The following is a 10,251-nucleotide window of genomic DNA, read 5'->3' on the forward strand; positions in this document are numbered from 1 at the left end:
GAAACACCAGCGATTTCACACCGTGTGTTTGAGACTGTCTTTGGTTCACTGCAGTTTAAAGCAGAAAATACTCAGAAATGCTGTCGACTTATGAATTTACACATGGTGTGTCTTAAAGCAGATTAAAAACAACACAAAGACACATAAACAACATTAAAAACTTGATTTTCACCACAGGGGGAGTTTAATAATTACAAATAAGTACAATATAGCTAATAAATATTAGCCTATTATAAGTCAAATATCATTAGAATAAATGTAAGATATTGACATACAATAAATATGGAAAATTGAACTATATGATTGAGGGAGCGGCTACACAGTGAACTCGGAGGAGACGCTACGCTTGAGCAAACTGTGAATCGGCTACAAGTGATGGCCGTGAAAGAGTGAACGCATTGAATATATGATGTTTAGTTGGTGAATAGCATAGGCTACTACTACACAGTAGCGATAACGCAAACCCACCGGACTAACGGTTCGAGAGATACGCGAATAACAGACAGACAGACGTTTCTGTAGTTTATAGATAGATGATGAAATATGCTTTCAACCATAGACACAAATAAATGTCACTGCACTAGTCATATAAAAGCTGAATAAATAATATTTCCATTGATGTGTGGTTTGTTAGGATAGGACAATATTTGGTCGAGACACAACTATTGTAAATCTGGAATCTGAGGAGCAAAAAAATGTAAACATTGAGAAAATCTCCTTTAAAGTTGTGCATTTATGTTCACGATTGTGCTGCATTCACTCACAAAAATACATGTTTTATATATTTATGGTAGGACATTTACTAAATATCTTCATGGAACATGATCTTAATATCCTCATGATTTTTGGCATAAAAGAAAAATGGATAATTTTGACCCATACAATGTATAGTTGCTATTGCCACAGATATACCCGTGCGGCTCCAGACACACAAGCGCTTTCACAAATACACACACTGCTATACCAACCTGCCCCATACGAGAATTTATTTGAGCTGCTCTGAGAAAGCGAGCGTTTCTTCGGTTAGATGGAGGAAACGAGGTCAGCTGTGGGTGGAAGTGATGTCAGGTGACCTTTGACCTCTCAGGGGAGCGCAGCGGGGGTGGAGATGTCACATCACGACTGCACGCTGACACTCACACATTAAACTTTCATCTGAGACAGAAGAGCAGGTCGCCGCTCAGAGATCTCAGCTCTAATTCCCCGTGAAACTGTGCGAGCGAGCGCTGAGCTTTTCACGCGTTTACATCATGTGTGTGTGTGTGTGTGTGTGTGTGTGTGTGAGCGAGAGAACGTGTGCGTTAGATTTCATCAGCGTTGCATCAACGTTGAAAATAAGCAGAGATGGAGCGATAAAATGGCGAGTTAGGCAGTGGGCCAAGTCTGTTTTTCTCCTTTAGTTTTCGATTTGATAGATCTCCTCCAGGGAACTGGTTAATTTTTTATAACTGGCTTTATAAATTGTTGTTGAGCACATTACTGCTTGTTTCCAACGTCAATTGTTGCACATTAAAAATATAACGTAGATATAATCTCGCTAGCTAACCACAAAATGTTAGCCGGAGTAAGAACCAATCAAAGCTCGTGTTGTTACCTTGTCAACTTGAGTTGACCAATCACGTCATTATTTGAACCGGTGCCCGAAGACCCGGATGTGAACTGAACTCGCGGGCGCGGCGGCCGGTCAGTGGCGAGTCCTCCGTTTTTTGGCTACAATGTACGGCTGCACCACACATCGTGGAAACGGTAGGTAACTGATTAGCACTAGCATTATCCGAAACATTGTAAAAAGTCTGAATGCATTGGTCTTGGCATATGTTCGCCGAATGCTACACACGTGGGTAATGCTAAGTTATTTGTCGTTTTAAATGTAGTATACGGTAACGTAAGTTGGCTAGTGTTAGCACCTGAAGTAACTTTGTATGGTAGGATCAGCTTTTTTTTTCTGTGGATACCGCAAGCTAATTATTTATTTAACTGTGTGTTGTAAAGAGTTTATCAAGGGTTTATTTGCATTTGTCTTAAAATGTTGACTATGACGCTGAAGTTTTTTTTTTTTTTCGTCCAGAAGAAGAAAGTTTTTAAGTTTTTTTCCATCGTTCAGCCCCTTCCGTGTAACTAGCTAACAGTTATATGAATTTATCTTATTTGAAGTGAAGCTTATGTACTGCGAGAGTATTTCCCAAACATCTCCAGGAGTAAGTTACACGATACACGTTGTCCTGCCTGTTTTAGACATCTCCCTGCTCCAACACAGATGATATAAACAGCTTCCATAGTTCATAATGAGTTGACAGTTTGAATCAGCTATGTTGGGGCAGGGAGATGTCTAAAACACACACGGTTATATAGTTAGCTTACGTTATCTCCTGATTCCTGTCTAATCGCACATTGTATTTTGTATATTTTGCATGCGTTTCCTCTCCTGATGGTGAAGCCGACATCTGAAGGGCAGAAGGCAGACGCTCTTGGAACACCTCACTTGGGTGAAGTAGGCAACGTATTAACGGTATCTCCATGAGGCAACGTCCAGGTTGGATTTATTTTGTATAGTTGGCTAATGTTATATTAAGGCAAACATTAGATAAGGGGTTTTCAAAGTCTGAGACTGCGTGCCTTCAAACAAAGCGTGGGAAACGACGTGCCCCCCACCACATTTTTAGTTTACTTGGTAAGTTTCGCTCAATTCCTGGATGCCTTTGGGATCATAATTATATTTTTTTTATCCCATAGGCACTCAACATTTGAGCCAAAATAGCCTAATATTGCTGAACATAACTTCTTACTGCACCAAACAGTTATAAACAAAGGTCTGTCCTAAGGCATTTATTAGTTTCAGCCTGATGAGGGGAAAACAGTTCCCAAAACTACTGTATCTGAACTCTCACACATGTGGGCTTTTCTGTGTGATCTCCTTTTGATAACTAATGCAAGTAATGTAATAGTTTCACTTCCATTGATCCTCCCCTGAAACTGTTTGGAGGGCCGCCACACACTTTGAAAACCCCTGAGTTAGATTATCAACGGCTAACTAGGGCTATTTAGTGAATTTACAACACCAGACAAAAACGAACTTGAACCAGATTAACTTTTATTAGTGTCATGTTATTTAAAGATGTACTCAGGCCATGGCTGCACGCTCACAATGTTGTGTTTTTCATCCTTAGACAGCGTTGGTGCAGTTCCTACATATGGCGCTTTTCCACTGCATGGTACGGCTCGGTTCGGTACGGCACAGCACGCTTTGGCGCATTTCCACTGCATGGTACGGTACGGCACGGTACGGCACAGCACGCTTTGGCGCTTTTCCACTGCATGGTACGGTACGGCTCGGTACGGCACAGCACGCTTTGGCGCTTTTCCACTGCATGGTACGGTACGGCTCGGTACGGCACAGCACGCTTTGGCGCTTTTCCACTGCATGGTACGGTACGGCTCGGTACGGCACAGCACGCTTTGGCGCATTTCCACTGCATGGTACGGTACGGAACGGCTCGCTTCGGCTCGCTTTAAATGGTACCACCTCTGTTGAGGTTCCAAGCGTACCATACCGAAACTAAATGTGACGTGAAAACACTGCAGATCACTGATTGGTCAGACAGAATCGTCACTTCTGCATTGTATTTCGTCTCGTGTCGCATTGTATTTGCGACACGAGACACTAAACCCGCTAGATGTAAATAGCCAGACAACAGCCAACGCGGTAGCACCTGTTTTTAGAGTATTTAGTTGACAAAAGAGGTAAAAAAAAAATCAAACAAGAAATGGCTGAATCGTGGTCAGTGGACGAGGAGCGGATCCAGCGAGAGCTGGATGGGGCAACACGGAATGAAAAAGTGTTCCAAGAAGTAGCACAGCTCTTAGCCGCACACGGCTACCACCGGACCTACAAACTTAAAAAAAATAAAAAGTGACTACCGAGCCAGTAGAGGCGGCAACTATTAACGATCAGTTCCACCCACTTTGAAGCGGTACTAACTGCAGTGGAAAAGCAACCGAGCTAAAGCGAACCGAACCGTGCCGTACCGAGTCGAGTCGTACCACGCAGTGGAAAAGTGAAGCGAGCCGAACCGCTCCGAGCCGAACCGCTCCGAGCTGAACCGAGCCGTACCATGCAGCGGAAAAGCACCAATAGACACATGTCTGTGCATGGTAGCTGGTGCTTTCTACATGTGCAGTTCCCCCACACATTGTAATGCTTTGCACTGGCAATGCACAAGCTCCAAGACACTTTTTGGTGCTGGTGGAAATGTCATCCAATGAACTGCATAGAATTCCCCCTCGATCCTCCATCCATGCTGCATTGGGGGAGGTATGCCTGGCAGGCTTTGCAAACTTCTCCTGTAGAACAGAGGAATAGAAAATATTTTGGTATATATTCCAGTATGAATAGGATGAATTGTCAGGTAGACAAATATGACAAAGAATGTGTTTATCAAAGGTGGTTACTTTTAATCTAGTAATCTCACTGTTTAGATTTGTAAGAATACCATGTAATGTCTTTGTTTCAAATAAAACATTCCTTTAAAAAAATGACTTTTGTGTTCAATTCATTGTCAACCTTACACTATTCACTGTAATCTTATATTGAATATGCTTTTTGGCCTTGTTAAATCTCCAGCTTTTCAATAATTTTTTTAAGATAAAGTGTTCAAAAATATACATGAATAAAAAATCACTTTGTGTAGTTAATATTCACTGGTAGTGTGAGGTTTATTTAACATACTTTCTTAAACTAACTACAATACACACATACATAGCCAAAGTTACATGATCAATACACAATTATTTTAATAGAAAATTTGCAGAATTTATGGATTTGATACATACCTTCAGTGTCTTTGGCTGCCATTTCTCTCCTCCTACATGCTCTTGCAATGTGATCTTTATTGGTGAAGAGCATGTAGCATTCCCTATGGAAGCCCACATTAACTGGCACATCTTGGGCTCTCCAGGTTTCTGTTGAATTGAATGTTGCGGTGTCTTTTTCAGCTATTAAACTCTCAGCAGTGTTGAGGTTAACCCATTTCTGGGCACACTGAACAAATGATGCCCAACTTGTTTGAGAAAATAAGGTTATTGGGCTTTTTGCCCTAGAAGCAACATGTATACAGCACTTCATATTGTCGCACACCGGCTGTCAATCGCGTCCCGCTTTGTTGTTATGCGGTCTATGTAAATTTCTATGTATGTCACGGGTGATCAATAACCTTAGAGATCTTCTGACGGTAAGTGCACAATGTATAGTATAGCTCGTGTAGACAATAAGTATATAAAGACTATTTAAATCGCAGGATTTCGTTATAAAGAGAGCAAAGTTACTGTATCAAATATGTTGGTTGTCAGGGAGACGTGACAGGTTGTCAAGGAGACGGGTGATTTGTTTACGTTTTCTGGCGCTACGATTTAGTAGTTCTACAAATTTGCCCGTTTAAAAATGTAAGAGTTTAAATCGATATCTTCATAAAATGTGCACACATCAACGTTGGAAACAATGATTACACTACTTATAAGAATTTTTACATTCCATCTGTAAACAAATCACTTAGTTCCTTGGCAGGGATCTGTGAAATTCACAATTTCGGGGTCCGGCCCACGGCCTAAGTAGAGCGATGACACACACACATCAGGGCCTGTGTGTGTGTGTGTGTCACGAGAGGCACATTAAACACACACACTGAACATCACCTGAAAATCTGAGACACACGTTTATGCTTCAGAGGTCATTAAAATCTTCATGAAACAGCAGTTTACTTCTGTAATATGATGTATGATGCAAGATATGATCCAGGATACAAGATATGCAAAATGAAAAAGAATGTGAATCATGTTTTTTAAAGGAAAAATTGTAATGCTCCCAGAAAAACAAAATAATGACTAAATATTTATGCATGATGGCAATATTTGTGCACTGCTGTCATGCTGATTTAAATAATAATAAAAACATTATATAGCGGTCTATTTCCTGAATGCATGTTATAGATCTGATCGTGAACATCTCATCCATGCATGTTTCGTTTTTGAGCGTTTTAACCTTGTAATTTGTAATCAAAATTCCAATAAAAACAATAGACTTATCTCTGATGATGTAGGCAGGACTTCTCCAATCACAGAGTCCGCTTAAACTCCGCCCCCTCATTGAGTGCCACGCCCACATACCAACATCTAATCAACAACCGAAGCATAACAGCAAGTCCACACACCACGTTTTCTTTTTTTCTATAATTTGTTACACTCAAATTATTAAAGTGAATAAAGATATTTAAAGATCCTGCAGCAAAACATCCCAGGAATAATTCACTCTAAAATGGCATTTCTAATCATTTTCTCAGCGTCGTGTGGTGTGTGTGAGCCCTGCAGGACGCTCTGCGAGGAAGATGAATGCTGATGCTTCACGTTCACTGTGAAAAGAGCAGCGTGAACATTCAGATAAATGTCTGCTTTTGTGCTCGTGGAGAAAGAGAGCCATCCGGGTTTAGATGCCGGCGAGTTAATGATCATTTTTGTCAGATTTATTCCCCTAAACCGAGCTAACGCACTCCTCCTCAGAGCTGTGGTGTAACTGGAGCGGCTCCGGGCGTCCGCTGACAGACAGCCATGAGGAAAATGAACTATGACAGGAAGAGGGAAATTAATGAAGAAAATCAATCAAAATCACTGCAGAAATGCGCGCACACACACACACACGTGCACACACACACGGCCCACAGGTCTGTGGTTTTCCTAGCACACGGCATTCCTCTGTTCTGTTTCCTGTTTTGCAGTTTGTGTGTGTGAGAGAACAAGAGACTCTCTCTCATAAATAACACACACACTTACAAAAATTGGTATCAAAAAGTACCCTGGAACTACCATGTTTTAGTTTTTTTTTACATTTCTGGAACTACCTTTTTTTTTTTACATTTACTCTGAAACTACCATGTTTTAGTTTTTTTTTACATTTCTGGAACTACCTTTTTTTTTTTACATTTACTCTGAAACTACCATGTTTTAGTTTTTTTTTACATTTCTGGAACTACCTTTTTTTTTTTACATTTACTCTGAAACTACCATGTTTTAGTTTTTTTTTTTTACATTTCTGGAACTACCATTTTTTTTTTACATTTACTCTGGAACTACCATGTTTTTTTTACATTTCTGGAACTACCATGTTTTTTTACATTTACTCTGGAACTACCATGTTTTTTTTACATTTCTGGAACTACCATGTTTTTTTACATTTACTCTGGAACTACCATGTTTTTTTACATTTACTCTGGAACTACCATGTTTTTTTTACATTTCTGGAACTACCATGTTTTTTTACATTTACTCTGGAACTACCATGTTTTTTTACATTTACTCTGGAACTACCATGTTTTTTTTACATTTCTGGAACTACCATGTTTTTAGTTTTTTTACATTTCTGGAACTACCTTTTTTTTTTACATTTACTCTGAAACTACCATGTTTTAGTTTTTTTTTTTTTACATTTCTGGAACTACCATTTTTTTTTTACATTTCTGGAACTACCATGTTTTTTCTTTTTACATTTCTGGAACTACCATGTTTTTTTACATTTACTCTGGAACTACCATGTTTTTTTACATTTACTCTGGAACTACCATGTTTTTTTTCTTTACATTTCTGGAACTACCATGTTTTTTTTTACATTTCTGGAACTACCATGTTTTTTTACATTTCTGGAACTACCATGTTTTTTTTACATTTCTGGAACTACCATGTTTTTAGTTTTTTTACATTTCTGGAACTACCTTTTTTTTTTACATTTACTCTGAAACTACCATGTTTTAGTTTTTTTTTTTTACATTTCTGGAACTACCATTTTTTTTTTACATTTACTCTGAAACTACCATGTTTTTTCTTTTTACATTTCTGGAACTACCATGTTTTTTTACATTTACTCTGGAACTACCATGTTTTTTTTCTTTACATTTCTGGAACTACCATGTTTTTTTTTACATTTCTGGAACTACCATGTTTTTTTACATTTCTGGAACTACCATGTTTTTTTACATTTACTCTGGAACTACCATGTTTTTTTTACATTTCTGGAACTACCATGTTTTTTACATTTCTGGAACTACCATGTTTTTACATTTCTGGAACTACCATGTTTTTACATTTACTCTGGAACAACCATGTTGTTGTTTTTTACATTTCTGGAACTACCATGTTTTTTTACATTTCTGGAACTACCATGTTTTTTTTACATTTCTGGAACTACCATGTTTTTTTTACATTTCTGGAACTACCATGTTTTTTACATTTCTGGAACTACCATGTTTTTACATTTACTCTGGAACAACCATGTTGTTGTTTTTTACATTTCTGGAACTACCATGTTTTTTTTACATTTCTGGAACTACCATGTTTTTTTACATTTACTCTGGAACAACCATGTTTTTTTTACATTTCTGGAACTACCATGTTTTTTTACATTTCTGGAACTACCATGTTTTTTTTTACATTTCTGGAACTACCATGTTTTTTTACATTTCTGGAACTACCATGTTTTTTTACATTTACTCTGGAACTACCATGTTTTTTTTACATTTACTCTGGAACTACCATGTTTTTTTTCATTTCTGGAACTACCATGTTTTTTTACATTTACTCTGGAACTACCATGTTTTTTTTACATTTACTCTGGAACTACCATGTTTTTTTTCTTTACATTTCTGGAACTACCATGTTTTTTTTAACATTTACTCTGGAACTACCATGTTTTTTTTACATTTCTGGAACTACCATGTTTTTTTTTAACATTTACTCTGGAACTACCATGTTTTTTTTACATTTCTGGAACTACCATGTTTTTTTACATTTCTGGAACTACCATGTTTTTTTACATTTACTCTGGAACTACCATGTTTTTTTACATTTCTGGAACTACCATGTTTTTTTACATTTACTCTGAAATCAACCATGTTGTTGTTTTTTACATTTCTGGAACTACCATGTTTTTTTTTTACATTTACTCTGGAACTACCATGTTTTTTTTACATTTACTCTGGAACTACCATGTTTTTTTTCTTTACATTTCTGGAACTACCATGTTTTTTTTTAACATTTACTCTGGAACAACCATGTTGCTTGTTTTACATTTCTGGAACTACCATGTTTTTTTTTTTACATTTCTGGAACTACCATGTTTTTTTTTTTTACATTTACTCTGGAACTACCATGTTTTTTTACATTTACTGTGGAACTACCATGTTTTTTTACATTTACTCTGGAACTACCATGTTTTTTTACATTTACTCTGGAACTACCATGTTTTTTTACATTTACTCTGGAACTACCATGTTTTTTTTTTTACATTTACTCTGAAACTACCATGTTTTTTTACATTTACTCTGAAACTACCATGTTTTTTTACATTTACTCTGAAACTACCATGTTTTTTTACATTTCTGGAACTACCATGTTTTTTTTTACATTTACTCTGGAACAACCATGTTGATTGTTTTACATTTCTGGAACTACCATGTTTTTTTTTTTTACATTTACTCTGGAACTACCATGTTTTTTTACATTTACTCTGGAACTACCATGTTTTTTTACATTTACTCTGGAACTACCATGTTTTTTTACATTTACTCTGGAACTACCATGTTTTTTTTACATTTCTGGAACTACCATGTTTTGTTTTTTACATTTACTCTGGAACTACCATGTTTTTTTTTACATTTACTCTGAAACTACCATGTTTTTTTACATTTACTCTGAAACTACCATGTTTTTTTACATTTACTCTGAAACTACCATGTTTTTTTACATTTCTGGAACTACCATGTTTTTTTAACATTTACTCTGGAACAACCATGTTGATTGTTTTACATTTCTGGAACTACCATGTTTTTTTTTTACATTTCTGGAACTACCATGTTTTTTTTTTTACATTTACTCTGGAACTACCATGTTTTTTTACATTTACTCTGGAACTACCATGTTTTTTTACATTTACTCTGAAACTACCATGTTTTTTTACATTTCTGGAACTACCATGTTTTTTTTTACATTTACTCTGGAACAACCATGTTGATTGTTTTACATTTCTGGAACTACCATGTTTTTTTTTTACATTTCTGGAACTACCATGTTTTTTTTTTTACATTTACTCTGGAACTACCATGTTTTTTTACATTTACTCTGGAACTACCATGTTTTTTTACATTTACTCTGGAACTACCATGTTTTTTTACATTTACTCTGGAACTACCATGTTTTTTTTACATTTCTGGAACT

Source organism: Phoxinus phoxinus (genome assembly GCF_949152265.1).
Source record: "Phoxinus phoxinus genome assembly, chromosome: 4".
NCBI lineage: Eukaryota > Metazoa > Chordata > Actinopteri > Cypriniformes > Leuciscidae > Phoxinus > Phoxinus phoxinus.